Here is a 17,383-nt window from a genome sequence, read left to right as displayed (position 1 = left end):
TTAGCTCTTATCGTCACTGTCTCCCAGGATGCGCTTGTCAAAGTGGCAGTCTGCCGGCCAGAGTTGGGACCCCCATCTTGCACAAGTTGGTTATGTGGTCGCCCAGTTCTTTGATGGATTTCACCTGCTCATTCAGGTCATGGGTCTCAATGAAGTCACCCAAATGGGGGTCATTTTGTCAGTGGCCAGTTTGTGCAGTTCTGGTAATAACAGATTCATGTTTTTTTCCAAGTAAAATGCACACTCTGGCAGATTCAGCCTGTTCTCCCAGGTGTCACAGCCCAGTTACTTGATCTCCTCAAGGAAGATTCAGCCACCTCGTTGGTTCTGCAACTTCATCAGTTTCACACTCTCCTCACGAGATCAGTGAAGAAAAGACTTTGCAAAGTTCTTCAAAGCAACATCATCGGGTCAAGGTCGTCAAGGCACAGATAGGTCGAGGCACAGAGCTCCAGGTTGATCTGGAGGTTGATGGCTACCCGGAGTCCTGCTGGCTTTGCCGGGGGGATGCAGGTGTCCTGGAGGTGGCAGCGAGGCCTGGGGGGTCTGAGGGCCCGGGGAGCAGGTGGTGGAGATCTGGCTCTGAGGGGCCGGCTGGGGTTGGGGAGGAGGGCCAGATGCTCCAACCACTACTGAAGAAGGACATCATGGCAAATCTCACGCAGACCGTCTTGGATTCCGATAGTGGGGCCCAGTGGATACTTGTCTGGAGGGGAGCAGCCCGACCAGAGTCTTTGTGACCCCAACCCGAGGTAGAGTAGACAGACAGTGGCTGCCTTGCCAGTTGATTGAATGTGCAGGCATTAGACCCGGAATAATGTAAAAAAGTCAATACGTCATCTCACTTCAACCTCAGTGGAGCCTTACCGTGTGTGTGTCTGGGTGCTGGGTGCGCTAAAGGGAACCTGGCTCCTTTTTGTCTTGTAGGCTGACGGGCTCCGGTTGTCCCCGCACTCCCTGCCCCAAACCCTCCAGTCTCAACCAGAAGAGCTTTGGCGCTGAACTGGCGGTAACACACGCACCGTAAAGGACAGATCACAGCGGTTTTGACTTCATGCTTCTCTTGCTCTCTGTTGTGGATGATTTGTCACTGCTCATCATGTCAACCTCCACTCTCTCTTTGAGCCCCAGTTCTTGGACCCAGATTGCCCTTCACTAGATTGTCAGAGGAATGAAACCAAATTGCTCTCCATCTGGAGAATCTCAGATATTCTAGCCTTTGAAGATGTCTGAACTATATCAGTCTATTTTTTAATTTATTTTTATTTTTAGTTTTGGCTGCACCGTGCAGCTTGTGGGATCTTAGTTCCCCAACCAGAGATTGAACCCATGCCCCCTGCAGTGAAAGCGCGGAGTCCTAACCACAGGATCACCAGGGAAGTTCCCAGTCTATTTTTAAAAATGTTTTCCCTGGGGCTTCCCTGGTGGCGCAATGGTTGAAAGTCCGCCTGCCGATGCAGGGGACACGGGTTTGTGCCCCGGTCTGGGAAGATCCCACATGCCGCAGAGCGGCTGGGCCCGTGAGCCATGGCCGCTGAGCCTGCGCGTCCGGAGCCTGTGCTCTGCAACGGGAGAGGCCACAACAATGAGAGGCCCGCGTACCGGAAAAAAAAAAAAAAGTTTTCCCTAAAATCTCCCAAATTTCTCGAACTGAACTTTGTTTCTGTTTGCCCCACACCAGCCCCCCTCGGGCTCTTTGCTCTGGGCGTCCTCTCGGTGCCCCTGCCCTACCTCCTGTCTTTATGTCTCTGACTCTCCAGACTTCAGGTGTGCTCACTGGGACACTGTTGATGAAGCATCCACTGAATCCCAGCACATGACCTGGGATCCCTCTTGGCAGCAGGAAATCGGGCTGTACCCACACAACAGAAAATCAGAACGCGTCCCTCGCCGCAGCCAACGAGTGCTCGGGTCTCAGAGCTCTCAGATGAAGCGGGATCGCCCTGTTGCAAACACTTCTAGTAACATTTACTTCCACGGGTTCTGCCGTGGGGTCATCTGTGAACACTTGCCCCTCAGCAGAAGCAGACACTGGAGAGCAGAGTTAAAATGTTGTGTAAAAGACCCTTGACACTGAGATGGTAGAACTCTACACATCGAGCGGAATTCATTTTCTGCGAATCTGGGAGAGACTGCCTCTGTTTTGTTCTAGCTGCGGACCCTCTGGCAGCCTCACTTCCCACCCCGCCTCTAACCCCACTCTTGGTGCCTCACTTGACCTTGTTGCTAGGCCTTGCCACATCCCAGAACCCGCCAACGTCTTCTTCGATCACTCAGCACCACACCCTCATTCCTGCTCTTTCTTCTTTCCCTGTTGCAGGTTAATTCTACAAGGCCTCACCTCAATTCTTCTCCTATCAGACTCTGCCTCCAGAACTTACCCTTGACCTTCCACCACCCACGACAAGAGAACCCCTTCCCTGGGGTCATGCCTACAACCCCCCTGCTGGAACATCACCGAGGCTGTTGAGTACCGCACCCATCAGGGGTCCTGACAACGTGGGTGTGGTCTGCACACTGAGTGGGGGCCAGTCTTCGAGCCCCTCAACAATTCTGTGTGCATTCTTGGTTCTTGCCACTCTAGACACTCACCACTTTCTCCCTGGCTTGGTCTTACCAGGCACCCTGACTCTCCAGCATCAGTGGTCCACAAAGCTCTTCACTCCATGCCCAACTTCCCCGGACAATCACACCTTCTCCCTGGCTTTCCCCCATACACAGGGCTCCTGAGGTAAGCTTTACGAACACACAGAGCCTGATGTACTCTGGGTACCACCTCCTGGAGGTCCCTTAGGCACCTTAGGGCTCTTCCTGGGCCAGACTGAATTCACACTCTTCTCCCACAAATTGGCTCTCCTTCTGACATTCTTATGTTTAATGACACCACCACCTGCCCAGAAACCCAAGCCAGTGCCTCAATCCTCCTCCTGACTTCCAGACCTCTCCTAGCATTGCTTGTGCTCCCCACCCTTCTCTCTGTGTCCCCTGCCACATCAGATGTCTCCTCAGGACGCCTGTCTGGGGTTTTAGGTCCATATCCCCAGCCTGGTACTGTCCATTGCACATGCGGGCATATGGCATGGTTGTTACTTTGAGATTTGGCACATCAGTGTTCAAAATCCTACTTAGCATCAACCCTGTGACTCAGTAATTCCACTTCTGGTTACGTACCCAGCACAAATGTGTACATATTTCCAATAAGACAAGGACTGGGCTCTTCAAGGTAGCTTCCTTCATCATGGGAAAGAGGAGGAAGGAGGAGAAGGAGGCGAGAAACAAAACAACAAGAATTAGAAGAAAACAAATGTTCACCACCAGGAGACTGGATACACTTGTTGTGGTGTATTCATACAATGGAACACTATACTGCAGTGAACATGGATGAACTCTGCTGCTCTCAGCAACGTGGGTGAATATCACCGACATGATGTTGGCCAAAAGAAGGCAAACACAAAAAAAGAGCACATGCCATATGATTCCATTTATAGAAAGCTTAAAATCAGGCAAAACTAATCTCTGTTGTATGAAATGTGGATAGTGTTTACCTTTGGGGAGGAGGAGGGGTAGTGGCTGGGAAGGGTACAGAGAGGTAATTGGGGCCCTTGGAATGTCATGTCCTATTTGTGATCCTGAGAGGTGGCTGAACAGATGGGTCCACTTTGAGATAATTCATCAATCTATACACTTAGGGTTTTTCCTAAGTGCTATATCTCAATAAATTTTCTAAAAGCTCAGCTCTTTTTGGCTTGGGCAAGTTATTTAAACGCTGTAGGGCTAAATATCCCTCTGTACAGGTAGTAACACCTCCCTTACAAAGTTGTAAGAGGAGGTTGAGAAAAGCAATACATGGGAAAGGTTTAACATGGAAAGTTCAATTGAATGAGCACTGCATTAATATTAGCTAATATTCTTATTATTAGCACTCAGTAAAGGTTTGTGAAAGGAAGGATAAACCCAGAGCCCCAGCTCTCTCCCCACCCCAGAAATTCCTTTTGTCCCTGTAGCTGGTGGCTGTGTCCCTACAGAAGGCCTCCTAGGAACCCTCTGGGGTAGAGCCCAGAGCCCCCCCGCTGATAATGGAATTCCTGCTTCCACCCCACTCTGTGGTGTGAGGAGGGGCGCTCCCAGCTCCAGATCTTCTGGGGATCTGGAATTCAGGACTGCTTCTAGTACTACTCATGGTTCAGGCATTTCTCTTTGGCTTGGAAGCTTAACCATTACTCATATCATTGTTTACCCCCAACTCCCCATGGCCAGATCAGCGATGGGGGGATGCTCACTCTGTGTGTCCCTTGGACCTACTGCTGCTTGTTTTAACCCCAAACTAACACTGAGGATGAAGAATGTGCCCAGTAGGTACCAATCCCCAACAAGCCCACTAGAAACAAACACTGTTCTTCAAGATCAGCCTTGTTAGGGGGATATTATTAACACCTGACCTAAGGCGGCAATGAGCTTCCCTTGGCAACTAGGATAGTCTTTCAGCTACTGTTTAACCACTTTATGCTTCAGTTTCTCTGTCTGTAAAGATGGGAATAGTAATAGCACCCTCCTCCTAGTTTTGTTGATGAGGAGTAAATGAGCTAATTTATGTAAAATGCTTAAAACAGTACCTGGCACATAATAAGCTTTACATATGTTAGGACTGGGATTACTGTTGTTGTTCTTTAGAACACAAGCACATGGTTCCTCCAGTTTAATGATCCTGAAGGGAGAGCTGGGGTCTTCCTCTGTTCCAAATACCTCCAGTTATACCAGATTCCAGAAGAAGGAATTGGAGAAGCAGAGTGGAGCTCACCGAGGGTACCAGCCACCTGAGACCCAGGTATAATTAGGGAAGATTGAAAATGGAAGCAGTGAAAGATGGTAAACAGATTAGGCAGGGATGTCATTGTCATACTCTCCAAACCTCCAGTGCCATCAGGGGCCACAAAATCGAGGTGGACCCACCTTGGGCCATCTCTGTTACTGAGTCCAAGCTTGTACTGCTTGCTGCACAACAGGCCAGTAAACAAGTCATTGGGGCAAGGCATAGTGACTTTATTAGGAAAGCTAGGAAACCAAGAAGATGGTGGACTGATGTCCCAAAGAACCATCTTCCCTGAGTTAGAATCCAGGCTTCTTTTATACAAAAAGGGGAGGGAACAAAGTCAAACATTTCCTGGTTCTGGTCAGCCTCCAGAGGGGAAGTGTTCATTTCTTCCTTCCTGCAGTCATTCACAGGTGGGCCTGGTCATGTGGTTTCCTGTGAGCTAAACAAAGGTATTTTAGCTTAACACTCATTACCTGGGAGGCAGGGTTCCCAGAGATAGGCCGTTATGTATAACTTAAGCTTACAGGTAATATCCCTGTAGTGATTAACTTGTAATAGAATACAAAGGTTCTTCCCAGGAATTCCCTGGTGGTCCAGCGGTTAGGACTCTGTGCTTTCACTGCCGAAGGCATGGGTTCAATCCTCGGTTGGGGAACTAAGATTCCACAAGCTGCGTGGAGCAGCCAAAAAAAAACCCCAAATCCAAAGGTTCTTCCCTATTACATCTCCAGGGAGCCCGTGGCCACCACCCAGCATCCCAGCACCTGCGGCAGCAGCGTCACCTTCTTTAAGCAGTTCCCTCTTTAACACAACCCTAGCTGCCCTTCCACAGCTGTGCAGTGGGACACAGTCACCTCCAGTCTTCCTGCCTTCTCTCCTTGTGGCCCAGGACAGGAGCCCAGAAATAACATGGAGAAGCTTCCAGAACCTTACAGACTTCTGCAACCACAGGCCTGATCTGGAGTTACCAGCTCCCTTCAACCGTGAAACCCAGAAGGCCCACTGAATTCTTACTCTTGGCTTTTAGTGGGGCACGTTGGTCTCCTAGAACCTTCCTCCACAACCCCGCCAATCCCTTCCTGGGGCAGACCTCATCTTTCCCGCCAGAGGGGCTGCTCCTCAACCCTGAAGATGGAAAAGCCACCCAAGGTACAACCACAGATATTCCCCAGTCTCTAGTGAGTATTTACATCTTTGTAACCTTCCAGACCCCAAATCCACCTCTCTGGCTCCAACCATAAATATATTTAGACAAAATCACCTCCCAAAGAGGTAAACAGAAAAATGTATAAATAAGAACAATTCTAAACAAACTGCCCGTTTCCCCCAAAATAACAATTTAAAAATAAAAATAAACGTATCTGAAAACTTCCTCAATTTATAACAGCCGATTTGCTAGCTATCTACTCATTGCTATGCCATAGGATGCAATTGAAAATTTTAAAAAGCAGCAGATTTAGACGTTTTGTGAATTCAGAGGCAAAAGAAGAAGAAACTGGGAAAAGTAGGATCAGAATCTCAATTACATTCTTTGAAATCAGGCCGAATATTGGTGAAAATGGGCCAACAAGCACTGTCTTTTTAAAAGGTGGGAGTTCAGTGGGGAAAGGGGGTCAGCTTCTCCCAGTTGCAATTCACAAGGGAACCGCTGAGGACAGGGCCTTTGGATGGGGCAAGGTGGGTTGGATTCAGGAGGAAGCATTGGTATCAGGCGCTCGGGCTCCAGGTGAGGGCTCCACCCACTTGGGATGCAGGACAGAGAACTTGAGGAGACGTCTCTGGGAGGCTGGAGCAGGTGCTGAGTGGAAGATAGAGGGGGTCCAAGGCAGCCTTGACCTACTTCAGCGTTTGGCTCAGGGCTAGAGTAGGGTCCATGGAAGGGGAAGGGAATTCCCTTGTGCTTTCTTTTTCCTCCTCTTTTCACTGTTAAAAAGTAGTTTTTTAGGGCTTCCCTGGTGGCGCAGTGGTTGAGAGTCCACCTGCCGATGCAGCGGACACGGGTTCATGCCCCGGTCCGGGAGGATCCCGCATGCCACGGAGCGGCTGGGCCCGTGAGCCATGGCCGCTGAGCCTGTGCGTCCGGAGCCTGTGCTCCGCGACGGGAGAGGCCACAGCAGTGAGAGGCCCGCGTACCAAAAAAAAAAAAAGTAGATTTTTAAAAAAGGTAAAATCATGACTCTCACATACATATAAAAATAAATGCTTGTTAAAGATTTTATTCAACAAATGAAGGAACCAGGCACACATGCCAGTCTGTTTAAAAGAGACTCCAAGCAGCAGACCCACTTACAGATCAGGAATATTTAAATGAACGAGCAGATGAAGGAAACACTGGTTGTTCCAGGTGCCGGGAGAGAGGGAAGGCAATTACCCCTCTCCTGAACAGGACAGACTGTGCATGTCTGTAAACATGAATCCTTTGCATTGCTATTAGTTACCGTACCTGGTTGAATAACGCCCACTGAAAATTCACATCCATCCGAGAACCTGTGAATGGGACCTTGTTTGGAAATACGGTCTTTGCAATGTAATCAAGTTAAGATGAGGTCATCCTGGATGAGGGTGAGCCCCAAATCCAATACGACTGATGTCCTTAGAAGAAGGTGGAAGTTTGGACACAGACACACACACGGGGAGAACATCATATGAAGACAAGAGTGGAGATTGTAGTGATGCGTCTATGAACCAAGAAGCCCAAGCGTGGCTAGCGGCGGGAATGAGAAGTTGGAAGAGGTGGGGAGGGATCCCCCAGAGCCTTCAGAGAGAGAATGGACCTGCTCACACCTTGACTTCAGACTTTAGGCTCCAGAGCTGTGAAACAATCCATTTCTGTTTTAAACCACTTAGCTGGTGGCACTTTGTTACGATAGCCCTAAGAAACTAACACAGGTACCTATGACTTACTGAGACAGAAAACAGCTCAAAGACAATGAAAGACTAGAATCAGACAACCTGGAAAGTTGTACTCTTGGTAGACGATGTTTTCCTACACCTCATTAAATCTCCTTGCTCTCAGCATCCAAACCTGTGGAGGGCCCGCTTTCAATCCACCTGAGTCCATATATGTCCTAAGTCCTTGATTATTATAATTCATTTCACATGGACATAGGACACTGGTGAGGCACCCTTTATAACATTTTGTTTAATGGAGACATAATTCTCCATGCCAAACAAAAAGCCTGACAAATAGCATTTTAATACACATCTCTGTTCCTAACCTGAGGGCTGCCTACTTTAAAATTTGGTTTTATGTCCATATTAAAAAATCAGAGTAGTTGAGACTCACAAAATAACTCTTGCTTCTCTGGGATTCATTGTTGCGTCATTCCATGTTAAGCACTCTTTTTTTCAGCTTCGCCATAAGGCTCATGGGATCTTAGCTCCCCGACTAGGGATCGAACCCGGCCCCCGGCAATGGAGGCACAGAGTCCTAACCACTGGATGGCCGGGGAATTCCCAAGCACTCTTTCTTTGGAAGTATTTAGTAGGAGTGGGGTCCGGCAGAATATGGCTGGCAGGTATGGGAAATTTGGGTAAACATATTAAGCATTTTAATGTTATACTTGGAAAATTAAAAACATATATTTATTTTATAATACAAACTACAGAGAACAAATAAGTCCCCTGAATGGTGCGTATAGGCAGAAAATAAAGCAAGAAAGGCTTTAGAGAAAGCTCACGTGTTAACACAATGTGTCCTATTCACCTGGATTATAAAATCCAATTTTTTCTGCTGTTTCCTACTGCACAGTATGTGAGCTTGCTGTTTAAATATAAGTATGCATATATGTTTAAAATAACATTGGATTTTATAGATACTGTAATAAAGTATAAAAGTAGATTCTGGAACCGTCTTTTGTTTGTATAAGTTAGCGCTTATCTGTGAACTTGAGTTGGCAATGTTAGACGACTGTCCAGAAAGATTATTTAAATCTTGCCATGGAACCATTAAATGTGGCGGGCTTAGACCAAGGACACAGTCTTGGAACCTGAAAGTGGTCTCGGCATTCCAAACTTCAGACATGCCTGGGTGTCTGGACTGGCCACCACTGGACACCCCTCATCACTCTACAAGTATGGGACCAGGTATTTCCATCAAACCTTTCATTTTTGCTTACTCTTCTTTTTTCTTTGGGTGGCTGAAGATGGCATCAACAATTTGTGGCAATGTTTATTGTCATATATGGATTCACGCAGGATGGAGTACTTTTTTTCCAGTATGTTGGAGTTCCAGAATTGTTGTGTAACTATGACAGAAATTCCTTTTTTTTTAAAGAGATGCCAAAACATTTAATATTTTTTAAATTTTATTTATTTAATTTATTTATTTTTGGCTGCATTGGGTCTTCGTTGCTGCACGTGGGCTTTCTCTAGTTGTGGCGAGCGGAGGCTACTCTTTGTTGCGGTGCGCGGGCTTATTGCTGTGGCTTCTCTTGTTGCAGAGCACGGGCTCTAGGCACGTGGGCTTCAGTAGTTGTGGCTCACGGGCTCTAGGGCACAGGCTCTGTAGCTGTGGCTCATGGCCTTAGTTGCTCCGCGGCATGCGGGATCTCCCCAGACCAGGGCTCGAACCCGTGTCCCCTGCATTGGCAGGCAGAGTCTTAACCACTGTGCCACCAGGAAAGTCCCTGACAGAAATTATTGATTTAAATGATATTTCAGCCAAAACATTTTAAGAGGACATTTATGTTTATACATTTGCTTTTCCTGAGAAGGAGAATTTTCGGCTGCACATAAGATTGGATGGAACTAGAACATAGTATCAGGAATCAACAAAGTGCAGAAGGTTTTGTATGATTCAGCTTTTTCCATTACTAAGATTAAAGCAACAATAACAACAAAAGCCAGCCTTTCATAGTGGAGAAACTCACGTGAAAATTTGCATTCTGACAGCTGCTCAAGTTTCCTTTGGAGAAGAATCTAAGAAAAAAATTCCGATTGCTGTTCAAGCCAGTCCAATTTTTCAATCAAGTAATCATTAACTGAAGTAGCTTAGGACATCAAACTTCAAGTTTTGCAAAAGACTGATTTAATGCCCTATTTTCCCTATGTGTGCTTAATAAACCAATAGAGGAAATTGAGCTTGATAATTTCATTAGGCACAATGGCTCAAGATACTGTTGGAAAAGAAATGTGGTTTTCTCAGGTCTTACAGGTAGTCATGAAAGCTGATGACAGTTTTGAAGCCATGTGAAAATTCTTCAAAGTAAATTAGTCAAATAGAACAAAAACATTAATGGTGTTCTGCCCTGGTGGTGCTCCTGAAATGCTGGGATTTGCAGATACCAAGCAAAAATCAAAGGAAAACACTCATTTCTGGAATGTGCTGTATCATGCATCATCAGTGTCACCTTTCAAAATTCTGCCCAGGAATTGATAAGAAAACCTCAACCAACGGTAATCAACTACATGAAAAGCTATGCATCTGAGGGTTGCCTCAGATGATTCACTTTGCTCTGTATGAAGATCTGAATGTCAGTCAGAAAGTTCTCCACTGGGGTTTGATGATTGGCAAAGGGAAATAAACACTTTTACGTGCTGGAGGGGGAGGTGTCGTATTTGTGGAATACTAGGGTAAACACATACAGCTGTAAACTTCTTAAAATGATTATCTTTCAGCAAATCTTGTCCTATTTGACAATTATACTTGAACGTTTGAATATAAACTTCCCCTTATGAAAACACTTAGCGCCCAAACCAAGTCATGGATGTTGAGAATCATTGCTAAAACTGTCTTTTTATACTTTTTCAACCTAAAACTTTCAAAGACAAGGTTATTGAAAAGTATTCCATGAAAAAACTAAATGTGTATCTAGTATATATGCTGAATTCAGGATCTGCTTTCTAGATGTCATGGCTGAAAAATCTCATTTCAGAGCTTATCAAGAAACTCCCTTTTCCCCTAATATACCATCTGTGCTGGACAACATCTCCAAGAAGAAATTTTGAGGTTCCGGCTTTTGCCAAAGGTAATTTCCAGAAAATCACAACAGAGGTCCTTGCAGGGGGCCTGCTGAGAGCAGCCGTTGACCTTTCCTCCTTTCTAAGGGCAACAGATTTCATTCAGGTGCACGCCCTCTGCCCTGGGGGAACCCAGTGTTGGGGAGTGGGGTGTGGGTACCATTTCTAGTTCCAGGGCTTGGGCTGTGGTGGACTTCTGCCCATCAGCACAGCACAGCATCCTGGTCACATCATGGGTCCATCGATGATCACATAATGGAAACTGTCCGATCACGTGACCCTCTGACTTCTTGGTGGTTTGCAGACAGACCCACCCTGTCTCCTACTGGACATGAAGGAGAAAGTAGCTGGCTTTGACTTCTACAGGTCCACAAGGGGGACAGGCCTCAGCATAAAACTGTCTCTACGAGAGGAAGACAGCTGGGGTTCCCACATCACATATCTGAGTCACCACATCAACCTTCAGGGAAATCTGTCCACCTCCGGACTTCCAGTATGGGAGCCACAGCATCCCCTTTGTCGCTTGAGTTGGATTTCTAATTCCTTGTCACATGAGGAATCTTTGCTAAATCTGAATCTCGTGCCAGGAGGCAGGCAAATCAAGAAACCCTAAGACACCGAACCTGCCTGGAGAAGGGTGCAGCGGTCTGTTGCCCAGTTGTGAAACCAGCAGCTCTTGCTACCTGTTTGCAAAATGGTTAAACTGTCTTCATTTACATCTTGGGAAACAGGCCACGTGTCCACCAAGATAGTATCAGGGAACTTGGTAGGGAATGTTCTGGAATGTGTTGGCCAATTTTCGTAGCCTCCTGTAAGGTTTTAAAAGGAAAAACAAAAACAAGAAACACAGCTTGGGTTGAAGGCGGCCGAGGAGGAATGAGAGCCAGTAATCCCTGTTAATCATGACAGTCTTCACTGACATGATGACTTTGAACAATTGGAGGTAAAATACCTCTCCTTAAAAAAAGGGAGAGGGCTTCCCTCGTGGTGCAGTGGTTGAGAGTCCGCCGTCCGATGCAGGGGACACGGGTTCGTGCCCCGGTCTGAAAGGATCCCACATGCTGCGGAGCGGCTGGGCCCATGAGCCATGGCCGCGGAGCCTGTGCTCCGCAACGGGAGAGGCCACAACAGGGAGAGGCCCGCGTACTGAAAAAAAAAAAAAAAAAGGGAGAAAACATTCCTATTGAGATCTCATTTTTTACCCACATGTGTCTGATTTTTTTTCTTACTATGGACTTTAAAAACAAAACAACACAACAGACCTGATGTCGAAAGGGCCATGCTGAGCCCTGGGCTCCTCCTCTGTATGAGGCACAAAAACTGCAATGTTTATAAGAGCCGACAATTTTTAAAATGTATCTTTAGAGACAAAAATATCATTTTCGGCTTCCCTGGGGACGCAGTGGTTAAGAATCTGCCTGCCAATGCAGGGGACACGGGTTCAAGCCCTGGTCTGGGAAGATCCCACACGCCACGGAGCAACTAAGCCCGTGCGCCACAACTACTGAGCCTGCGTGCCACAATTACTGAAGCCCACGTGCCTACAGCCCGTGCTCTGCAACAAGAGAAGCCACCACTCGCCACAACTAGAGAAAGCCTACGCGCAGCAACAAAGACCCAACGCAGCCAAAAATAAATAAATAAAAATAAATTTTTTAAAAATATATCATTTTCTTCTACTATTACCATTGGTATTGGTTGTTTTTTTTTAGCATGTTATTTGTCCTGAAATTTCCAATAACATTAAAGGAAAGCATATGATTTTTTCCCCTCAAAACAGAGCTAGGTTTTGAAGTTTGAAAATATTCTGCTAGAGAATCTAGAAGCAGAGAAACTCAAGCTGCTTGCATATATTGTCAGAGGGAGCCCAGAACCAAAGATAATTGAAAGATCAGAGAACAGGCAGCAATGTTTGACTGAAGAAGTCAGGAGGAACTTGATTTACAAAAAAAAAAAAAAAATCACTTATCTTTAACTTTTATAGAACTTGTCTATTTTAAAAGGAGAGCGTAATTGAACTGATTTCCACTTATAGCCGCCTCCCTGCCAAAGTTCTCAAAGCTTGTTTTTTCTCATAATGATAATACCTGTACCTTGCCTTTCAGTAGCTCCAGGGAGCTCAAAGCATCTTGCAAATATGATCTCAGTCCCGATTCTATCCCCAGACACTTTATGCACATTAACCTGCCTCTGTAAAATGACTGTCAAACTCAAAATGGAAAATGACACCAAATCTCCTGCAGCTCTTTTCTTAAATGCCATAAGTAGGTAAACATGTGTATTATTCTAGGCTGTTGGTTGCAAACAACCAAACTCCCACTGCAGCTAGTTTAAGCAGAAAAGGGCTTTATTAAAAGATACTGAATAGCTCACCAAAATGCCTGGACAGCAGAGATCCTGGTTCACAAACTGGCCATCCCAAACCTCATTCCTGCAGGGTTCTTTTTAATTGACTTTATTTCTTTTTCTTTTTTTTTTCTTTTTTTTTTTTTTTGCGGTATGCGGGCCTCTCACTGTTGTGGCCTCTCCCGTTGCGGAGCACAGGATCCAGACGCGCAGGCTCAGTGGCCACGGCTCACGGGCCCAGCCACTCCGCGGCATGTGGGATCTTCCCGGACCGGGGCACGAACCCACGTCCCCTGCATCGGCAGGCGGACTCTCAACCACTGCGCCACCAGGGAAGCCCTAGACTTTATTTTTTAGAACAGTTTTATATCTATAGAAATGCTGAGCAGAAAGTATAGAGTTCCAATAAGCCCTGCACCATTTCCCCTATTAATAAAATCTAACATTAATGTGGTACATTTGTTACAAATAATGAACCGATATTGATACCTTATTATTAACTGATGACTGTAGATTATTCAGATTTCTGAAGTTTTTACCTAATATTCACTTTCTGTTGGCACAGTGATTAAGAATCCACCTGCCAATGTAGGGGACACGGGTTTGATCCCTGGTCCAGGAAGGTCCCACATGCCGTGGAGCAACAAAGCCCATGCGCCACAACTACTGAGTCCACGTGTTGCAACTGCTGAAGCCCGTGTGACTAGAGCCCGTGCTCCGCAACAAGAGAAGCCATCACGATGAGAAGCCCGCCCACCGCAACAAAGAGTAGCTCCGGCTTGCTGCAACTAGAGAAAGCCCACGCACAGCAAGGAAGACCCAATGCAGCCAAAAAATAAATAAAATTTAAAAATAAAAACTACCTGAAAAAAAAATGAAAAATCCCATCCGGGATCCCACATTGCATTGAGTTGTCACGTCTCCTCAGGCTCCTCTTGGGTCTGACAGTTTCTCAGACTTTCCTTGTTGTTGATGACCTTGACAGTTTTGAGGAATTCATCAGGCACACTGGAGGATGCTCTCCTATCAGCATTTGCCTGATGTTTTCCTCATGATTAGACAGGGAGGATGGGTTTGCGGAAGAAGGCCGTAGAGGTAAATTCCATTTTCATTACATCCAAAGGTCCACACTCTCAACATGATTTATCCCTGTTGATGTGGACCTTGGTTGTTTGTTTGGCCAAGGAAGCCTCTGTCAAGTTTTTCTGCTGCAATGTTACTCTTCCCCGTCCCCCTTTCCACTCTGCACCACAGGGTTCTTATTCAGAGGTTCTGCTTCCAGAGATAGAGAACTGTCAGCGATAACGTGCCGTGATCGCGAACACAGCCTTCAGGAACCCCCGGCTGCCTGCGTCCCCTGCAGCCTCCTTCCTGCGCTTCTCCCGATGCAAGGTTAGCACCAGAGCTCCATCACCCGTGCAGCCCTCACAGGCCCCGCCCAGTGCCCTGCACACAGTAGGTGCTTGATGAATCTTCCAAGGCTTGGAATAGAATTGCATTTCACTGAGAGTTAAGAAAAACCACTCAGGGGGTGCTGGTAGGCGTGTGAGGGTAAGAGCTGCAGGAGCTGAGATCAGCTTGGCCGGTGAATACGCTTGCACGGGAGTGGCCAGGTGCCGGGGCTCTGATCTTGACTGACCCCGTTCCATTCTGCATTTAAACAACCTACTTGGAAGAGGCTGATTTAGGTACATGGGTTTTACTTATTTTCTTTCCCCAAGGGGTGGAGGCTCTCTCAGGCTCCTCATGTCAGGGGTTGGAGTTTATTGTCATAGAGGTTCTATGTCAATAGGATCTTCTGAAAGTCCAAGGCCAGGACCTGTGCTGGGCTGGGCCTTGGCTTCACTGGAACTGGACTTGGGGGGTGTCTGCCACAGGTCAGGCCACCTCTGCCCCGTCTCCCCATCGCTGTCCGCAGTGCTGGCTTCCTTACCCTGCACCCACATCCTTCTCTGCTCATCCCATCGCCCCACTCACAGCACTCTGATGGGCCTGGGACCACCGTGGCCCCTGCTCTACCAGCCCATGATGCCTTCAGCTTGACCTTTAGCTCCTGCCCGATGGATTCCAGAAACCAGGAAGCTGATGGGCCCAGGGCTCCCCTTTTGCAGGCTACCGTAGGGATTCCTCTTGCCCACTCATCCTTGGCCAACTCAGCTGAGGCCCAGAAGGCGGCCAGCAGGGCTTGGGAGGTGGGCAAGTTCCCCAAGACAGGGCTGGGGGCTGCCCAGCAGCCGGGCTTACATGTCATCCAAAGACCTGGAAACAGCCTGGCCTAATTTGCAGCTGAAACCAGGAAGGTTTCAGACTCATCCAGAGAAGTTGGAAGGGTCGGGGGGCAACCAGCACGGCGGTCCAGGAGGAGGCCCTGCCCACGAACGCCTCCACTCTGGGCACCATGCTCCCTCACCCTCCCCGTGCAGAGTTAGCCTGGGTTCAACCTATTTCACCAGAACCTGCTTTTATACAATCCACCTAAGCTGTCAGCCTCGTGCTCCTCCAGACCGGATTTTCTCAGTCTGTTTTTAAAGGAGCCGCTTGGCATGTTTGTGTGTGTTGGGGGGGGGGGGCGGGGCACACAAGCAATCCTGAAGCTAATGTTTACAGAGACTCCTTGGAACCAGCACGACGCAAACAGTAATAAGCAGCCACATTGATGAAGAGCATGCAGGGCCGTGCGGGACCGCCTTCCCCAGCCGGGCCGGCGCGGCCTCAGCCCCTTTCGCTGCCAGCAGCCCCGGGGCGCGGGCGGCCGCGTGGGAGCGCCGGTTTGCTCCTTTCCACTCGCACAGCGCGTTCTTCGAGAAAGTACTTTATGCCCGTCTTAGAACCAGCGCTTCCTCGTGGGCGGGGCTGCGAGTCCGTACTCCCTCCACCCCTCCCCCTCCCCCTCCTGAAATCTTCATCTAGTCCTCAGGCGGCCAGGTTCCAAGGAAGGGACGGGAGGCGGGGACACACGGGGTCACCCCCACCAGCGCCTCAGCTGGACCTCAGACCTCCTCGAACCTGGCCCAGCTACCAGGCCTGCCGCCCCTCCCCCTCCCCATTCACCCCTCCCCTCCCCCTCCCTCCCACCTCTCCCCTCTCACCCCTCCCCTCTCTCCCCTCCCCTCCCCATTCACCCCTCCCCTCCCCCTCCCTCCCTCCTCTCCCCACCTCTCCCCTCACTCCCTCGCCCCCACTTCCTTCTCCTCACGATGCTGATGCTGCGGCAGCCAAGCTTCCTGAGTCACAAGCATCTGAACGCCTCGTGTCTCTCTTCTTCCCGCCCCGGTGTGTGTCCTTCCTCTCACCTTGACTTTTCTCCTTCTAGGCTCGGCTGCCCCGAACTCCACCCTCCTCTGAGCCCAGACCACACCGCCCAGGGCGGGCGCCGAGGCGGCAGAGGAAGCTGAGCCCAGCTTTGCACGTGTTTCATTGAGAAGGACAGTAGGACCTCTAGGAGGGATGGGGGTGGCGCTGTGGGAGGGGCTCAGGGACAGTCCCCAGGAGGCGGCTGTCCTCACCTAGAGCAGCAGCACAGAGCCGGAGACCGGGGTCCCCCAGGAACCCCTCTGCACCCTGCTGGCTCCAGCACCCCTGCAAATATAGCCCGGGCTGGGGTCTCCTTAAGGGGAGAGACTTGGCTTCACCCTAAAACTGTTAACTCCCCCAGGCCTGGGGGCAGCGGGAAGCGGGGTGCCCAGGAGGAGAATTCCACTGGACTAAAAGGAGAACTTCCTGCTGGGACCGTTGTAGGGGACCGCAGTGGCTGGTGGCCAGGCCTCCTTCCAGAGATGTTTGCCTTCCTCTGTCACTCATGGAGCCCCAGGGAGCCGTCACCCGGCTCCTCTGATGGGGGCTGTGTGTGAGCAGAGCGGGCACAGAGCCAGCGCTGTGTTATGTAAGCGTTTGCTTAAAAAAGTCAAGGAGAGAGGCACCGGCAGGGATGGATGTGCCAGGCTTTCCGGCTACAGTTCGGTGGAACATGTGAAATCTTTAATTAGCAGTAATGAGAGCCTCATTCCTTTCAGACTCCGAGCATCGGGCACGTGGCTGAGGGGCCCGCGGGCCCTTCTCCGGGGAGGTGAGCCGTTCAGTAATAGTGCTGGTTCCAGGTCAGCTGTAGGATGAAAAGACAATAGACACTGCAGGAATTTGGCTTAGGGTGATCGGGTCTAAATTTGGAAGTGGACGTGGATATTTTTGTTTTGTTTTGTTTTATGTTGTGTTTACTCATTTATTTTGTGTTTGTTTTGTTTTTAACCATGCCAGCCACAGCGA

At 48.5% G+C, this 17,383-nt stretch overlaps 1 pseudogene; it reads right to left on the bottom strand.

Moving 5' to 3' along the window:
• The window catches only part of LOC132486706 (ferritin heavy chain-like), a 61,493-nt pseudogene continuing 44,110 nt past the window's right edge, over positions 1-17,383 (bottom strand).

The sequence above is a fragment of the Mesoplodon densirostris genome, chromosome 3 (assembly GCF_025265405.1).
Source record: "Mesoplodon densirostris isolate mMesDen1 chromosome 3, mMesDen1 primary haplotype, whole genome shotgun sequence".
Lineage (NCBI taxonomy): Eukaryota > Metazoa > Chordata > Mammalia > Artiodactyla > Ziphiidae > Mesoplodon > Mesoplodon densirostris.
This window is presented reverse-complemented; position numbering and strand designations above follow the sequence as displayed.